Source organism: Manis javanica, chromosome 10 (genome assembly GCF_040802235.1).
Source record: "Manis javanica isolate MJ-LG chromosome 10, MJ_LKY, whole genome shotgun sequence".
In the NCBI taxonomy this organism is placed as follows: domain Eukaryota; kingdom Metazoa; phylum Chordata; class Mammalia; order Pholidota; family Manidae; genus Manis; species Manis javanica.
In genome coordinates, this window is record NC_133165.1 from 70,957,488 (window position 1) to 70,977,705 (window position 20,218).

The following is a 20,218-nucleotide window of genomic DNA, read 5'->3' on the forward strand; positions in this document are numbered from 1 at the left end:
CTCTCTCACTTTCCCCCATGGGAGAAATCATAAGCCTAGGTAGTATCTCTTGACATGGTTAAAGTGAAACTGTTCTTACCCTCTTCAGTTTGTCTATTCTCTGATTTTTTGCTCCTTCATTGCAATGGAACTTCTCTGCTGAACTTCCAGACAGTCTTACAAAGGTACTCTCATCTTTGGATGTTAGTCAAAGTCAACATTCTATGAGGTGATGACAAGGAAAACTCCTATCCCACCATCCTACTAAAGACACTCCTCCATCAAAACATTTAATTAGTTTTTAGTTTATTGTATTTAGTTTGCTAAACTTTTTGCTAGCATGGGCTTTGTCTAACTTATCCTTTTTTTTCCATGGTGAACAATGGTATTTTCTTAGTAAAATATGCAATACAGCAGGCTCAAAATTGGAAAATCTTGATAGTAGATATAGGTAGACACTGTGAGGCACTCCAGCACTTGGACTCTAATAATTTCTGCATGAAACTGTTTTAAGATGTGAAGAAGTAAATTTTTTAGCCCCCCAAACTATGAGGGAAAACACCCATATCCAACTTGGAAGTGCAGATCTCTGAGGATAATTTTTAAAATATTTCTTCTATTTAAAAAACTGAGTATAAATTGCTTTTGATAACAAATCTCTCTGTTTAGTGAAACAATTGGGCAATTCAGAAGCTATTCAACCAGAGGAGATCATATTTTCATGTCTTTATACTTAGATAAGTATGCAATCTTCATAAAATAGGCCCCTGAGCCTCACTTTTCCTTACCTGGTTTATAAATCAAAGGAGATATGCCAACAGGACTTTAAACATTTATAAAACTTACAAGTGATGGATGATATTTTCATTTTGGAAACAGAAGTTACAAGACTTGCCATTTTCATGCCATTTATTCTACATATTAGGAATTTTTACTTTAGCATATTTTCTTAATTGTCAATGTATATTTTTCTTTCTTTAAAGAGAATATATTTTATAATTTATAAATTTATTTTATGTGTATTTTACATCTTTAGGTTTTGTTTTCATCAAAGCTGTAATTTAGTTGTTGTTCTCTTAAAAACTACAAGGCCATATAATTGTGACCACCACGGAAGAAGGAGGGAAGTGACAGCTACCCACAGGCAAGTGTATCATAGAGCCATGTGCCAGTCTGCCTTCAATATTTCAAGCCATCAGATGAATTATTAAAATTAAATAGAAGGCATATTTCCTGTTCTTTAAAAATTTAAGATCTTTGAAATGAGCCAAAATGTACAAAAGAATACAAACATGTGTGCAGACAATACATATATGTACCAACTTACTAGTGAAAAACAACTACCAAAGTATCTAGTATATTAACTAAATTAATTTTACTAATACATTTCATGTAATCCAATATCTCCAAAATGTTTACTTCAACATGAAATGAAATTTTAAAAATATTGCTGATGTGTTTTACTTTTTCATACTAAGTCTTTGAAACTTAGTGTGTATTTACATTTAAAACACATCTCAACTTCAAGTACTTATCTGAATTTCAAGTGTTCAACACATACCCATAGCTCGTGGCTACCATATTGGAGAGATCAGTAAATCTTCCTGGAAACTATAACTTTTGTAATAACATACTTTTTAAAAATCTCTCTCTTCAACTCCCAGGAAATTAAGTTTTAAGAATGATTCAGGTATACACAGGAAAATTTAACAGTCTTCTGTAACAGCCATCTACCAGAGTGATCTTGGACAAACTTTTATTTTTATAGGCCTCAGTCACCTCATCTATAAAATAGGGATAATAACCCAAACTAGTAACATTGTTATCAGAATATGATGAACATTATTAAGCAAAATGATCACAGGTAAAGTACATAGCATCATGACCAGCATATATATGAGCTCAATAAAATGCACAGAAAATTAAAACCAAATAAACTTAAAAACTTACAAATAAGTCAGTAAAATTAGGTATTGAAAATAAATAAAAAATTTTGGCTGTATTTTTTCCTATTCTTTCAAAAAAGATGCTATTGTTTGCATATTAATAATCAGTATTCTGATATTATGGCTTCTAAATGGTTAAATTCAAGTAATTTGCTTTTAATATTTGAAACCATGGTGGATAACTAATACATAATGTGGGAAAACATAAGTTTTGATTCTGTCTAAATTTTTTATCAATTTATAAGTCATACGAGAGCCAGGAAATATTGTGCAGACAATTGTTCCCCATTTTTTCTTTTGTTGAAAAACAGATTGGCTTAATACACTACCTATGTAATAACTCCATGGTATTAAAATATTTCAGAATACCTGTCTCAGATTAATCTTATGCAGGGTAATACACAGAAAAGACGAACAAAAAATGTGTCCCAAACAGATACATATAACTAATTTAGCTAAGATGTAACTTGTATAGAAAGTTAAAGCTTTGAAAGCAGGAAAACTTACTCTCAGTATTAATAAGTGATTTGTGGGTTCTATAGCTATAAGAGTAATATAAGTCATGACTTATTGTGCCCTTCCCATGATATGGCTCTTAAAAGCAAGGGGCATAGCATAACTCTTAAAAAAACAATTAGGTAAAGTATAGGGGCTTTTTTTATATTGAAGGGTAGTTGACACACTATCACATTAGTTTCAAGTGTACAACACAGTGATTCAACATTTATATACATGATAATTCTAGCTACCAGCTATCACCATACAAAGTTGTTACAATATTTTGACTATATTCCTTATGCTATACATTACATCCCGGTTACTTATTTATTTTACAATTGGAGTCTGTAATTTTTTTTTTTGAGAGGGCATCTCATTTATTGATCAAATGGTAGTTAACAACAATAAAACTCTGTATAGGGGAGTCAAACTCAATGCACAATCATTAATCCACCCCAAGTCTAATTTTCATCAGTCTCCAATCTTCTGAAGCATAACAAACAAGTTCTTATATGGAGAACAAATTCTTACATAGTGAATAAGTTACATTGCGAACAGTACAAAGGCAGTCAGCACAGAAACTTTCGGTTTTGATCATGCAGTATGAACTATAAACAGTCAGTTCAAATATGAATATTCATACTTGATTTATATGTGGATACCACATTTCTCTCTTTATTATTATTATTATTATTTTTAATAAAATGCTAAAGTGGTAGGTAGATGCAAGATAAAGGTAGAAAACATAATTTAGTGCTGTAAGAGGGCAAATGTAGAGGATCAGGTGTGTGCCTGTAGACTAAGTGTTAATCCAAGCTAGACAAGGGCATTAAAACATCCACAGATGCAGAAGATTTCTCTCAAAACAGGGGGGTTGAGGTTCTAAGCCTCACCTCTGTTGATCCCCAATTTCTCACCTGATGGCCCCCCTGAGACAGTGCCTGTCTTAGGTTGTTCCTCCCTTGAGGAATCTTACCTGTCTCTGGCTAACCAGTCATTGTCCAGGGCCAGACAAGGAAATATAAAGTTGGTGAGAGAGAAGCCTTATTGTTTGAAAAGGTTAGCTTTTTACTTCTTTGCATATTTATGCCCTGTGGCTTCTATGCCCAGCATTTGTCTTGAGGTATCTTTACCACTTGGAAGAATTATGATACTCCGTAAATTCGATATGAGGCACCAATTCTATTTAAGGGTTGTAATTAGGAAGGAAGAAGAAAAGCTATAGAAGTAGCAGGCGGAAGAAAACATGGGAAGATTGATTAGTTCTTAGACATATCTTCTTGTAGAGTAACATAAGCATGTATAGGTTTTAAACTACTAGTTAAATTGCGTACAAACATTAACATGATAGGAATACAGCTATGTAACCAAAGCAGACCTACAATTACCAGCCATATCCAGTGAAACCAAGAAAACCAGTTAGGCACCTTAGGCATTTGTGAAAACTTATCTATGATATGGTGGATATTGTCCAACTGAACTTGAACAGTCTGAGAGAAATCAGACAAATTAAAACAACCCATTCCTGGGGACTGTTCACATCCCATATGTTCTTTTAACAGTAGATAGTCTATAGTTGTGAGATTTTGGAGCGCTACAGTTTGCACTTCTCCTAATTCTTGGTTGAGTTCCAACAGTATAGATCCAGTCAAATTTGTTGTTTTACAGTATGCACAGGCCAGCTTAGATATCTCCTTCTTCATTCCCATGGCAAGTCCAGGAACAGGTGGGATGAGTGCATCTACAGCTGTAGCAGTGTGTGGATCTTTGTTGGGGTTTTTTGATGATCATCTTCTGGTATGAGTCTTCCTGAGGGTGCTGATGTTGGAAGTTCTTCTTCATATCGTATCTTAGTTCATTTTCTGGGTAGCCAAATTAGGCTTTGATCTTCTGTATAAACACAAACAGACCCTTTGACTATACTTTTATATGCCCTTTATACTATTGTGTAGAATTCATTGGAGGTCACCACACACGAACTGCTTTTTTTATTTTATTTTATTTTTTTTAAGAGAAAGGAATATTATCAGAAAAATGTACCTCCATAGCCGATCATCTGACACCCTTTAAGTGGTCAAAATTAAGGATATTTAAAGCATGTATTAATCATTGATTTACAGTTAGTTTTATCCTATCGGGGAGTAATCCCCCTTTTCTCTCCTTTTTTTTGTTATCATTAATCTACACTTACATGATGAATATTATGTTTACTAGGCTCTCCCCTATACCAGGTCCCCGCTATAAACCCCTTTACAGTCACTGTCCATCAGCATAACAAAATGTTGTAGAATCACTATTTGTCTTCTCTGTGCTCTACAGCCCTCCCCTTTCTCCAATTCCCCCCATGCATGCTAATCTTAATACCCACCTTCTTCTTCCCCCCTCCTTATCCCTCCCTACCCACCCATGCTCCCTAGTCCCTTTCCCTTTGGTACCTGTTAGTCCATTCTTGGTTACTGTGATTCTGCTGCTGTTTTCCTCCTTCAGTTTTTCCTTTGTTCTTATACTCCACAGATGAGTGAAATAATTTGGTATTTCTCTTTCTCCACTTAGCTTGTTTCACTGAGCATAATACCCTCCAGCTACATCCATGTTGTTGCGAATGGTACGATTTGTTTTCTTCTTATGGCTGAGTAATATTCCATTGTGTATATGTACCACATCTTCTTTATCCATTCATCTACTGATGGACACTTAGGTTGCTTCCAATTCTTGGCTATTGTAAATAGTGCTGCAATAAACATAGGGGTGCATCTGTCTTTCTCAAACTTGATTGCTGCGTTCTTAGGGTAAATTCCTAGGAGTGGAATTCCTGAGTCAAATGGTAAGTCTGTTTTGAGCATTTTGATGTACCTCCATACTGCTTTCTACAATGGTTGAACTAATTTACATTCCCACCAGCAGTGTAGGAGGGTTCCCCTTTCTCCACAGCCTCGCCAACATTTGTTGTTGTTTGTCTTTTGGATGGTAGCCATACTTACTGGTGTGAGGTGATACCTCATTGTAGTTTTAACTTGGATTTCTCTGATAATTAGCAATGTGGAGCATCATTTCATATGTCTCTTGGCTATCTGTATTTCTCTTTTGTAGAAGTGTCTGTTCAGTTCCTCTGCCCATTTTTTAATTGGGTTATTTGTTTTTTTTTTGTTGAGGCGTGTGAGCTCTTTATATATTTTGGACATCAAGTCTTTATCGGATCTGTTATTTTCAAATATATTCTCCCATACTGTAGGGTTCCTTTTGTTCTATTGATGGAGTCTTTTGCTCTACAGAAGCTTTTCAGCTTAATATAGTCCCACTTATTCATTTTTGCTGTTGTTTCCCTTGCCCGGGAAGATATGTTCAAGAAGAGGTCACTCATGTTTATGTCTAAGAGGTTTTTGCCTATGTTTTTATCCAAGATTTTAATGGTTTCATGACTTGCATTCAGGTCTTTGATCCATTTTGAGTTTACTTTTGTATATGGGGTTAGACAGTGGTCCAGTTTCATTCTCCTACATGTAGCTGTCCAGTTTTGACAGCACCATCTGTTGAAGAGACTGTCATTTTGCCATTGTATATCCATGGCTGCTTTATCAAATATTAATTGACCATATATGTCTGGGTTAATGTCTGGATTCTCAAGTCTGTTCCATTGGTCTGCGGCTGTTATTGTGCCAGTACCAAATTGTCTTGATTACTATGGCTTCATAGTAAAGCTTGAAGTTGGGGAGTGAGATCCCCCTACTTTATTCTTCTTTATCAGGATTGCTTTGGCTATTTGGGGTGTTTGTTGTTTCCATATGAATTTTTGAATTATTTGTTCCAGTTCATTGAAGAATGTTGCTGGTAGTTTCATAGGGATTGCATCAAATCACTATATTGCTCTGAGCAGGATGGCCATTTTGACGATATTAATTCTTCCTAGCCACGAGCATGGGATGAGTTTCCATCTGTTAGTGTCCCCTTTAATTTCTCTTAAGAGTGACTTGTAGTTTTCAGAATATAAGTCTTTCACTTTTTTGGTTAGGTTTATTCCTATGTATTTTATTTTTTTTGATGCAATTGTGAATGGAGTTGTTTTCCTGATTTCTCTTTCTGTTGGTTCATTGTTAGTGTATAGGAAAGCCACATATTTCTGTTTGTTAATTTTGTATCCTGCAACTTTGCTGTATTCTGATATCAGTTCTAGTAGTTTTGGAGTGGAGTCTTTAGGTTTCTTTATGCACAGTATCATGTAATCTGCAAATAGTGACAGTTTAACTTCTTATTTACCAATCTGGATTCTTTGTATTTTTTGGTTTTCTCTGATTGCCGTGGCTTGGACCTCCAGTACTATGTTAAATAACAGTGGGGAGAGTGGGTATCCCTATCTAGTTCCCGATCTCAGAGGAAAAGCTTTCAGCGTCTCGCTGTTCAATATAATGTTGGCTGTGGGTTGATCATAAATGGCCTTTATTATGTTGAGGTACTTGCCCTCTATTCCATTTTGCTGAGAGTTTTTATCATGAACGGATGTTGAACTTTGTCAAATGATTTTTTAGCATCTATGGAGATGATCATGTGGTTTTTTGTCTTTCTTTTTATTGATATGGTGTATGATGTTGATGGACTTTCGAATGTTGTACCATCCTTGCATCCCTGGGATGAATCCCACATGCTCATGGTGTACGATCCCTTTGATGTATTTTTGAATTCGGTTTGCTAATATTTTGTTGAGTATTTTTGCATCTACATTCATCAGGGATATTGGTGTGTAGTTTTCTTTTTTGGTGGGGTTTTTGCCTGGTTTTGGTATTAGGGTGATGTTGATTTCATAGAATGAGTTTGTGAGTATCCGCTCCTCTTCTATTTTTTGGAAAACTTTAAGGAGAATGGGTATTATGTATACCCTGTAAGTCTGATAAAATTCCGAGGTGAATCCATCTGGCCCGGGGGTTTTGTACTTTGGTAGTTTTTTGTTTACCGCTTCAATTTCATTGCTGTTAATTGGTCTGTTTAGATTTTCTGTTTCTTTCTGGGTCAGTCTTGGAAGGTTGTATTTTTCTAGGAAGTTGTCCATTTCTCCTAGGTTTCCCAGCTTGTTAGCATATAGGTTTTCATAGTACTCTCTAATAATTCTTTGTATTTCTGTGAGGTCCGTCATAATTTTTCCTTTCTCATTTCTGATACTGTTGATTTGTGTTGACTCTCTTTTCCTCTTAATAAGTCTGGCTAGAGGCTTATCTATTTTGTTTATTTTCTCGAAGAACCAGCTTTTGGTTTCATTGATTTTTGCTATTGTTTTATTCTTCTCAATTTTATTTATTTCTTCTCTGATCTTTATTATGTCCCTCCTTCTGCTGACCTTAGGCCTCATTTGTTCTTCTTTTTCCAATTTCGATAATTGTGACATTAGACCATTCATTTGGGATTGTTCTTCCCTTTTTAAATATGCTTGGATTACTATAATACTTTCCTCTTAAGACTGCTTTTGCTGTGTCTCACAGAAGTTGGGGTTTAGTGTTGTTGTTTTCGTTTGTTTCCATATATTGCTGGATCTCTATTTTGATTTGGTCATTGATCCATTGTTTATTTAGGAGCGTGTTGGTAAGCCTCCATGTGTTTGTGAGCCTTTTTGCTTTCTTTGTATAGTTTATTTCTAGGTTTATGCCTTTGTGGTCTGAAAAGTTGGTTGGTAGGATTTCAATCTTTTGGAATTTACTGAGGCTCTTTTTGTGGCCTAGTATGTGGTCTATTCTGGAGAATGTTCCATGTGCACTTGAGAAGAATGTGTATCCTGTTGCTTTTGGATGTAGAGTTCTGTAGATGTCTATTAGGTCCATCTGTTCTAGTATGTTGTTCAGTGCCTCTGTGTCCTTACTTATTTTCTGTCTGGTGGATCTGACCTTTGGAGTGAGTGGTGTGTTGAAGTCTAGAATGAATGCATTTCATTCTATTTACTCCTTTAGTTCTATTAGTATTTGTCTCAGGTATGTTTGTGCTCCTGTGTTGGGTGCATATACATTTATAGTGGTTGGGTCCTCTTGTTGAACTGAGCCCTTTACCATTATGTAATGTCCTTCTTTATCTCTTGTTACTTTCTTTATTTTGAAGTCTATTTTGTCTGATACCAGAATTGCAACACCTGCTTTCTTCTCTCTGTTGTTTGCATAAAATATATTTTTCCATCCCTTGACTCTAAGTCTGTGCATGTCTTTGGGTTTGAGGTGAGTCTCTTGTAAGCAGCATGTGGATGGATCTTGCTTTTTTTATCAATTCTATTACTCTGTGTCTTTTGATTAGTGCATTCAGTCCATTTACATTTAGGGTGTTTATTGAAAGGTATGTACTTATTGCCATTGCAGGCTTTAAGTTTGTGGTTACCAAAGGTTCAGGATTAGCTTCTTTACTATCTTACTGTCTAACTTAACTTGCTTGTTGAGCTATTATAAACATGGTCTGATGATTCTTTATTTCTTCCCTTCTTATTCCTCCCCCTCCCTTCTTCATATGTTGGGTGTTTTGTTCTGTGCTCTTTTTAGGATTGCTCCCATCTAGAGCACTCCCTGTAGGATGCCCTTTAGAGGTGATTTGTGGGAGGCAAATTCCCTCAACTTTTGCTTGTCTGTGAATTGTTTAATCCCTCCTTCGTATTTAAATGATAATCGTGCTGGATACAGTAGTCTTGGTTCGAGGTCCTTCTTTTTCATTGCATTAAGTATATCATGCCATTCTCTTCTGGCCTGTAGGGTTTTTGTTGAAAAGTCTGACAATAGCCTGATTGGTTTTCCTTTATAGGTAACCTTTTTTTTCTCTCTTGCTGCCTTTAATACTTTATCCTTGTGTTTGATCTTTGCCATTTTAATTATTATGTGTCTTGGTGTTGCCCTCCTTGGATTCCTTGTCATGGGAGTTCTGTGTACCTCTGTGGTCTGAGAGGCCATTTCTTCCCCTAGTTTGGGGAAGTTTTTGGCAATTATTTCTTCAATGACACTTTCTATCCCTTTTTCTCTCTCTTCTTCTTCTGGTACCCCTATATGTGGATATTGTTCCATTTTGATTGGTCACTCAGCTCTCTTAGAATTCTTTCATTCCTGGAGATACTTTTATCTCTCTCTGCATCAGCTTCTCTGTGCTCCTGTTTCTGTTTTCTAGTCCATTATTGGTCTCTTGCATCTCGTCCATTCTGTTTTGAAGTCCTTCCAGAGCTTGTTTCATTTCTGTATTCTGCTTCCTTAGTTCTTGCATAATTCTCTGCAAGTCCATCAGTATGGTTATGACTTTTGTTTTGAATTCTTTTTCAGGAAGACTGGTTAAATCTATCTCCCCAGGTTCCTTCTCAGGGGAAGATGTAGAAGATGTCAAAGCTGTCTGGGTTAGTCTTGTCTGGATCATATTTTTTTGCCTTTTCATATTGACAGGTGCTATTGACAGCTGGGAGGGCCAAACTTTTCTCTTGCTACTGGCCTTTCTTTACTGGGACAACTGTGACCCCTAGTGGCTTGTGTTGGGTAATTGCGTGTAGACTGGATCTTTGTGTCTTGCCCGACCTGTGTGGAGGAATCTCCCTTTCTGAAGGCGTGGTCTGCCTTAGGCTGCTTGTCTGCTTTCGCAGCACCCGGAGGGTTAATAGACGGGGGCGCTTTTTGGCTGTTTACCTCCATGAGGGGTCTCAGACCTCTTGCCGAGCGGGTTAATGCACCCAGTTTTCCCTGTAATTTTCAGCCACTGGGCTGTGACCTGTGTTGTTTTAGTCCAGCTGTTAAGTCCCTGTCCCTTTAAGACTTTCAAAAAGCACTCCCTTTTCTTTGTCACAGGGGCATCAGCTTCAGAACCTGCTCAGAGGTCTTGCTGCTCTGTTTCCTTAGTTTCCAGCCCTACACACATGCACTGTGTCTGCGCTCTTGTGCGGATGACTGGGGCTGGGTGTTTAGCAGTCCTGGGCTCCCTCTCCCTCCTGCCAGGAGCTGGGGGGAGGCATTCTTGGGTCCCGCCAGGCCATGGGTTGTATCTTACCCCTTTCACCAGCCTCTGGACTCTCACACGTGTGGATGTAGTCTGGCTGTTGTCCTGTGTCTTCTGGTCTCTCTTTTAGGATTAGTTGTATTTGTTGTATTTTCAAAAATATATATGTTTTGGGGAGGAGATTCCCACTGTCCTACTTATGCCACCATGTTGGCTCCATCTAGGGGCTTTTTTTTAACCTGTAATTTCCAGGAAAAAGTTCTGATAGAAAAAAAAATTGCTAGAAATAATGAAAAAACTTAAGTAAATCAAATTTAGAAGTCTTTCTGTTACTACATTAAAATGTGCTGATTGGTTATTAACTAGTACTATGTAGAAGGACATAAATATTTTGACAAAGACATTTCATATTAGTCAATCAAATGCCTGTCTTAAAAAATTTTTCTGTGGAGAAAAAGCACTAATTTACTGCAAATTATATTCTCTATATTCTGCTCAAATTAGAAACATACTTGTTACTGCACAAGGATACATTTTTGAATACGTAGGCTGATAGGATGAGAAATTAATTCAATTAATAGAGATACAAATATAATGATTCTAAGAAAACCCATATAGCTTTACCTATTAGAAATAATAAGCATTTACTTGTATGCCAGTTAAGAATTAACATAAGAATGGAAAAACATTTAAGAGAATTTGACAGTGGATATTTCAAAACATGCTAAGAAATACATGAGAGAAATACAAGAGAAATAGTAGGGTATTTCTTCAAATTCATTTTGGAGGTTAGTGTTTATTTTCTAAGATCACACAAAACAAGGATCTGTGTTTTTTCCATGCTTAGAGCATTTAGATATCTTAATATAACCCTGTTCATTATCCAGAAAATGAGCCATGTATATATTTGTGCCTGATTGGCCATCAACAAATTAAAGAAACTACTTCAGACCCCTCAAAAGTATTAGGGCTATTAAGCCTAAAATACGATACAAAGAATAAATGATCCTCTACCAAAGAACTTTCAGGGCCTCTGAAGTTTTGGGTTAGGTTGGGTCCGGAAGGTTAGCCAAGAAATTAAGATCAATGGCAAGATATGGCAGGACAAGCGCAAAAGGATGGCCATTCTTTCCTCCACACTACTGACCTGTCCCCAAGTGAATGTGTAAAGGGAGCTTCCAGTCATTCTGGACCACACTTGTTCAGCAGCAAGAGAAATTCAAGAGCTTACAGACATACTTTTTTAAAGTCTAGCACAACATTCTGTGGTTATTATAGACTTAAAGAGACCATTTTAGTGCCACATATGATTTTCATTGATAAAAGAAAATGCATGATGCTAATTAATTTTTCAATTTTTCTCTATTAAGAAACTCAGAGATAAATGTACTCTGCTCTCTAATTATTAGGGACTAATATTGTAACCATTATTTTCATCAGTTATATTCACCACAATTATCCCAAGTGTACAAATTATATTTGCATATAATTAGCATATCATTAATTTAATGATGTTTATTAACCATGAATAAAGAGGGGTGTGATTTAGATGTAAACTAAGTAGATCCAGTTTATTTCAATGCTATTTATGCTGAGTTGATAATATACTGTGCTACAATAAAAATCATTTAAAATCCACTAATGATGTCCTTGATGAAATGGCTTCTAGTTTTCAAAACGCTAGGGAGGAAGTCAACTAATTTGTTAGTGATTGTTAGGCCTCAGTGAGTATTAGATACTAGTTAGCCACAAGGAAAAGAAAATTGCCTTATTTAATATTTGGCTTTCCTCATACATAACTTACCTGTTTCAAGTTTTCAATGCAGTCTATTTATTGTTTCTTTTTGCTTCCCTCTGATCATTAACTTCATTGCCAAAATGAGGATCTTTAGATTTGTATAACATATAATTTTCAAGTAACTTTCACACATTATTTTACATCTTCCTCACAACACCCACATGCAGTAGGTAGAGTATAGCTTATTTTCTTATTTATTTACTAAAAATGAAAATGAGGCTTAGTTAACCTGGTGGAAATCCTCTGGCTATCTAGTAGAACATTTAGTATCAACCACAGCCCTTTTTATTTCAAACCATGGGCTTTTTTTCAAAGACATTTATATACAGCATTTATATGCAATTTCTGCCTAGTTTCTTAAAGATGTAAAGTGATTTTCTTTGTTTTACTTTCACCTTTGTGAGGTATTCATGATTTCAGGATTGCACTAATTCAACAAGAGTAGAAAATGTAAAAATCACAAATTTAAAAGTTCTTGTTTTAAATTGTGTTTTGCTCCATTTGTCAATTTCATTATCACCAAGACCATAAAATACACATATACAACATGTATAACACCAGTAATATAATACATCATTAATTAAAACATGCAATGTTTACTGAATGTAGTATTTCATCTATCAATCTAGTGTTTCTAACTTTATGTACCAGATTTATATATTTCTCTTAGAAATGTAATGGATAAAAACTATAAAAATTTGGAAATCTAAGCAAATCATGCATTGCAAAAAATTAGGGGATGTATAAAAAGCAAATTGAAAAACATAAAATAATTTTTTGTCTCTAGGAATAGCAATGATTAATATTTAAAATGCTATTTTAATAATTAAAATTCATATCAAACATGCAATATTTCACATTTATATTTTACTGCATGTACTTTTTAAGTGTGTCCATATTATTAATAAATATTTATAATATTTTAGGTGGGCCTATGCCTCTACACCATTCACATATACACAAACACATTTATAAAATTAGAAACATTGTTTTAAATATTGTCTCCCCCACTTAGCATGGCTTAGTGAAAATTTTTCAGTTATTTGATTTTTTTCAAAACACTATTAAATCACTCTTAGAGCATACAAAAATATTAATGTTTGGGGTAGCATGGTTGATACAGGCATAACTAAGAGATATTATGTATTTGGTTCCAGAATATGGCAATAAAGCAAATACTGCAATAGCGTGAGTCATGAACTTTTTGGCTTTTAAGTGAATATACAAGATATGCTTACACTATACTATAGTCTATTAATTGTACAGTAGTTCTGTGTCTAAAATAACCTGACTGTTAAAGCAAGTACAATAGAAACATCAAAGATCACTGATCAGAGATCACCATAATAATGAAAAAGTTTGAAATACTGTAAAAAACTCCTTATCTGCTAAATGTGATAAAGTGATGCACAATAAAACAAGGTGTGCCTGTACAAGCATTCCTCAATGACTGCACTTTAAATTATTTCTTTCAATATAGGAATACCTCATCTCCTCTCTGATCATCCTAAATTCCAGTTATGCCTCGCCCATATTTGGTCTTCTAGAATCTTCACTTTCCCTTCCTTCTATACATTTCCTAAATGGACTCGGAGTGTTCTTTTTTTCTTTAGTTTTATTTTGGTATCATTAATCTACAACTACATGAAGGACATTATGTTTACTAGGCTCCCCCCTTCACCAAGTCTCCCCCACATCCCTGTTCACAGTCAGTGTCCATCAACATAGTAAGATGCTGTAAAATCACTACTTGTCTTCTCTGTGTTGCACAGCCCTCCCCGTGCCCCCCCACACTATACATGCTAATCGCAATGTCCTCTTTCTTTTTTTCTCACCCTTATCCCTCCCTTCCCACCCATCCTTCCCAGTACCTCTACCTTTGGTAACTATTAGTCCATTCTTGGGTTCTGTGCTTCTGCTGCTGTTCAGAGTGTTCTTAAAATTCATTCTTGATGATGTTACTTCCCTAACTACTGTCTATTTTCCTCAAGATATAAATAGTTTAAGATCTTTTCCAGTCCAACCAGGTGCTGCATGAACTAGCTAGCCGGTTTGCCTTGCCATTCTCATAACCAACATATCGGAGTCCACCATTTTCCAACCACATTGGCTAAACTTCCTATACCAGGGCATTCAACTGATGCTTTGCTTTCTGCCTTAAGTAACACCCCCACTGGCATTATCCTAGCTAAGAATAGCTAAAAAATAGTAGTTAATATTTTTGAAAATCTTCTACTCCTTTTCAATCTACTGGTTGAAAATAGTTGATTACTATGAACAGAAATATGTTGCTCCAAAGTTCATATAATGGAGTCCCAACCCTCCATGTGACTGCATTAGAGACAGAGCCTTGAATGAGGCATGGTTAAAGTGAAATGAGGTTGTAAATTTGGAGCTTTAATCTGTTTGAAATAAAAAGAGACACCAAGAGTTTTCTGTCTCCCAGTCATGCAGTGAGAAGGCAGCCATAAAAAATCCAGGAAGAGAGCACTTCCCAGAAATCTAACTGCCAGACCTTGATCTTGGACTTTCCAGCCTCCAGACCTATGAGAAATAAATTTCTTTCTCAATCTACGATATTTTGTTATCAAATATGTTACCATAGCATATGTTATCAAAGCAGTCTGTACAGACTATTAAGATACTGATTTAGTACTCACAACAATGATGTGAGGTAGATACATCAAATACAATGCTTTGGTATATTTACACATACAGACATAATTTTAAAGACATTAGGCAACTTATTCAAAAAATCAAATGAGTAGTTTAGAATAAAACCAGGTCACCTGAATTTCTTGGAAAATTCCTATTCATCCTTCAAACATCTAAATGGCATCTCACTAAAGGAAGTATATAGATGAATTCTGAGCTGAGGTAGATTATTTAATACATTTAAATTGTATTGCATATCTTTATTTTAAAATTAGGACAGAATATTTATTTGAATTTTGGTTTATAATACTTTTGCCCCAGAATTTGAAATCTTATAAGAACAGGGATCTTTCCTCTTTAACTGTGTATCTCAGCTACTATTATAGTGGCTGCCACTTGGTAAACCTCAATAAATATTTGTTGAATGAATGAATTCTTGGCACAATTTTCAAATATTTAATTGAAGTGCATTCACAGATTTGGACTTATTGATAAAAGCATATTAATATTTATTTAAAAGAATGGCATTCCTGTTTATCAAATGATAGTTGTTGAAATTATGAAACAGGGAGAAAAGTATAAACAAATCACTATGTGTCATAAAATAACTACATTTTTATTACATACTTTTCAAAGATACTTATAAAATCAGGGACTAGTCTAGATGTTTTACTTTCATGTTTCTTATTACATTCTGATTATAAATAAAATATATGTTCATCATAGAAAATGAGAGTTTCTATCTTTAATGGAAATTAGATTAGTGCCATCAAACAGCTTTGGTCTGAGCTACGAAAAGGTGTTAGATAAGGTTTGAATTTACACCACCTTTCTACATGGATTGTTCTACACAAGCTGATGAATTAATTTTAAAAATTGACTAGAATAAGGACCAAGCTTGATAACTAATGAGACATAAATTTAAATACTTTTTTCAGCTGTGAACTCTTACAAGAGATGCATACCCACAAACACCCACAGAAAAACACATATAGACACACATGGGCATGCAATCAACACCACTCAAGAAAAGATCACAAATCTATTAACCACATGAGGAACTTAACTTGAAAGTTAGCAAATTCACCCACACAATAATTATCTCCTTAAATTTGAGAGCACAATAAATAACTCCGGTGACTATCCTCAGTTTCAAGCATTGTCTCCAAATCTATTGCTTTGTTCTCTTTTTCTGAAGGTTTTCTAATGTGTACTGTAAGCTGCTCTCCTCTCTATCACTAATTTAAGTTACCACTTTGCCAGTTCTGCGCTTTTCTACCTCTAATGTGGTTTTCATTATGCAACTGTAGAATATTTAGTTTCCTAGTACTTTTCCTTCTAACTGTGATTCTCTTACAGTTTTCTGCTTCCATTTCATAGAGGATAAATATTTTATGTTATTTTGAAAATATGAAACATTTATTTAACATTATTTAACTCAATATGTGTATTCTCCTAAGTCTTCAATACAGTTTTCTTCTTTTATTATTCTTCCAGTTAGTTTAACTACATGTAGCTTTTTCCTTCTTTGACAGATGAACTAGCCAGAGCATTGTTGATCATTGAAAATGGGTAAGAAGATTGGCTCAAGTGAAGAGATGCTAAAATTGCTTCTCAGATCTAAATAGGGGTAGTTGTTGAATGTCCACTCCCAGATTATTTTCCTCTTCTGCTCTAATAGTGACACCTTCTCTTCCTGCTGGTCACTACTATAGTACAGTCCAGAGGAATACTAAAATCTCTAGTGTCTATAGATGACAGAAAACTCCATGTTTCTAACACCACCTACAACACTTTACACCTTTTCTTCAAAATTTTAGTGTCTTCATACCCTAAATTATAGGGATTTATAAGTAAATAAAGGAAACAAACACGCTGCCTTCCTGAAACATGAAATCAATTTGAAACACTTCCTTGGATGTAACGTTAATGGTACTCATTCTATCTACTTTTGTTCCTTACCAATGATTGCTTGGAATTGAAAACTTAAATGGATGTGGAAATACATAGAAAAGAGAAAGACTTTTACATGGATCAAGAGTTGCAGCCATTTGGTAGAGAATAGCTACCTGTTTTAAGCCATTAGTTTTTAAGTTGGGGGAATGTAGAGTGCTTCATCCTCTCCTCACATTAAAAAAAAAGTTTTTTTAGGATCATCCATTTTATGAAAGGAAAGCCAATAATGTCAAAAAGTAAAATATACATATTGTTCATAACAAACCTTGGCTAGTTTTACAGTTACAAGCTATTTTCCCAGATTCTTTCTTCTCTTTTCATTTTTATTATTTTAAATTTATTTCTGTCACTATTGGTATTCTTTTCTCCTTCCCTATCATTCTATTTTAATAGTTATTTAAGTGAAACTTTAAATAGATTGTATAAGGACCTGTTGCCAGACTCAATTTTAAATATTAAAAATTTTAAGTTCTAAAAATCTCATATTTTCAAATAGTCTGCATTTTTAAAGGTAGTATAAAATAGAAATAAAAACAGTCTTTTCAGGTATTAGGGCTTTATTTACCATGTGCAGCAGCTGTGATACTATCTTAAGTTACTTCACCTTTTTGTGATATGGGCTCATCTTTAAACTGGAGTAAAGATGCCATCACTTAATTTACTGCATGAATAAATTATAAACACATGTGGAATACTCAAAAGCCTGTCTAGCAAATATCTAAGTCATCATTAGTAGATACCAGTATTATTATAATTTTTTGGTGTACACTTTTCAATGCAACAAAAATGAGAAAAAAGTTTTCAAAGTAGAAGTTCAGAAAAAAGTGCAGCATAATATTTTAAGAATTCTATCTCATGTTATGTAGAGGTGGTAAATTAATTATTAATATATCACTAAAAAGGCCAAAATAATTTGGGTCATATAAAAGAGCTATGAGCCCCTGAAATGAAATGAAGATTCATTAGCTATATTAGAATATTAACCAAACAGGAAGATGATAAACATAACCAAGAATAAAAACAACAACAAAATCCTAAGCTTTATCCAGTGTTTGAGTAAGAGGCTTGATACCTGAATTATGACATAAAAAATATTTTAAATGTATAATGACAGATACATGCATGACACTGGAAAAAGATGGCAACATGAGAAGTGAGGCAAAAACTTCATCCCCAAACCACATATAACACAAAAATACAGCAAATACAACTAATCCTGGAAGATCAACCCAAAAGAAGACAGCAACAGGCAGAGCCAAGATGGCGGCATGAGTACAGCAGTGGAAATCTCCTCCCAAAACCACATATATTTTCAAAAATACAACAAAGAAAACTCTTCCAAAAAGAGACACCAGAAGACACAGGAAAACAGCCAGACCACCTCCACACCTGCGATAACCCAGCACCTCACGAAGGGGGTAAGATACAAGCCCCGGCCTGGCAGGACCCGAGCGCCCCACACCCCAGATCTAGGTGGGAGGAGAGGAGTCAGAGCAGGGAGGGAGAGGGAGCCCAGGACTGCTAAATAGCCAGCCCTAGCCATCTGCACCAGAGCACAGACACAATGCATGTGTGAGGTGCTGGAAACTAGGGACACAGGACAGCAAGACCTGTGAGTGGGTTCCTACAGATGGTACACCCAGGACAAAGAAAAGTGAGTGCTTTTTGGAAGTCTTAAAGGGACAGGGACCCACAGCTGGACAGAAGTGTTCTGGGACACTTAGTCTGGAGGCAGGGAATCTGGGGATCTCTGGGCACTCTAACCCCCTGGGCAGCAGGGAATATGGAGGACCCTCACAGAGATAAATAGCCTCCTGGATGCTCCCCCTCCAAAGTGGCTCCACCATTTTGGAGCAGCAGCCTGAGCCAGGCCAAGCCCACAGCAAAAGCGAGATAAACTTCATAGCAGCCAGGCAGGAATCAGAAGCCCTGTCTGCACAAAGCTGCCCAGCACAAGCCACTAGAGGTCGCTGTTCTCCCAGGAAAAGAAAGCCATAAACCAACAAGGAGGGAAATTCTTACAGCCATCACTCGTGCCAGCTCTGCAAACTATCTCTATCACCATGAAAAGGCAAAATTACAGGCAGACCACGATAACAGAGACAACACCAGAGAAGGAGACAGACATAACCAGTCTTCCTGAAAAAGAATTCAAAATAAAAATCATAAACATGCTGATGGAAATACAGAGAAATATACAAGAGCTAAGGGATGAAGTCCAGAGGGAGATTACAGATGCCAGGAAGGAGATTACAGAAGTGAAACAAACTCTGGAAGGATTTATAAGCAGAATGGATAAGATGCAAGAGGCCATTGATGGAATAGAAACAAGAGAACAGAAATGCATAGAAGCTGACACAGAGAGAGATCAAAGGAACTCCAGGTATGAAACAATATTAAGAGAACTGTGTGACCAATACAAAAGGAACAATGTTCATATTATAGGGGTACCAGATGAAGAAGAGAGAGTAAAGGGATAGAAAGTGTCTTTGAAGAAATAATTCCTGAAAACTTCCCCAAACTGGGGGGAAAAATAATCGAACAGACCATGGAAATACACAGAACTCCCAACAGAAAGGACCCAAGGAGGGCAACACCAAGACACATAATAATTAAGATGGCAAAGATCAAGGACAAGGAAAGAGTTTTAAAGGCAGCCAGAGAGAAAAAGGTCACCCATAAAGGAAAACCCATGAGGCTATCATCAGACCTCTCAACAGAAACTTTACAAGCCAGAAGAGAATGGCATGATATATTTAATGCAATGAAACAGAGGGCAATGAAACAAGGATACTGTGTCCAGCATGATCATCATTTAAATATGAAGGAGGAATAAAACAATTCCCAGACATGCAAAAGTGGAGGAAATTTGCTTCCCACAAACCACCTCTACAGGGTATTTTAGAGGGACTATTCTAGACGTGAGCACTCCTAAGACTAAACAGATGTCACCAGAGATAATAAAATCACAGCAAAGAAAGCAGACCAACCAAAAACTAACTAAAGGCAAAAAATATCAGCAGCTACCCACTAAAAGCAGTTAAGGAAACATGAAAGAGCACAGAATAAAACAACCAACATATAAAGAATGGAGGAGGAGGAATAAGAAGGGAAAGAAAAGAATCTCCAGACAGTGTATATAATAGATCAATAAGTGAGCTAAGTTAGGCAGTAAGATACTAAAGAAGCTAACCTTGAACCTTGGTAACCACGAATCTAAAGCTTGCAATGGCAATAAGTACATATCTTTCAATAGTCACCCTAAATGTAAATAGACTGAATGCACCAATCAAAAGACACAGAGGAACAGAATGGATAAAAAAGCAAGACGCATCTATATGCCATTTACAAGAAACTCAACGTAAACCCAAAGACATGCAGAGACTAAAAGTCAAGGGATGAAAAAATATATTTCAGGCAAACAACAGAGAAGAAAGCAGGGGTTTTAGTACTAGTACCA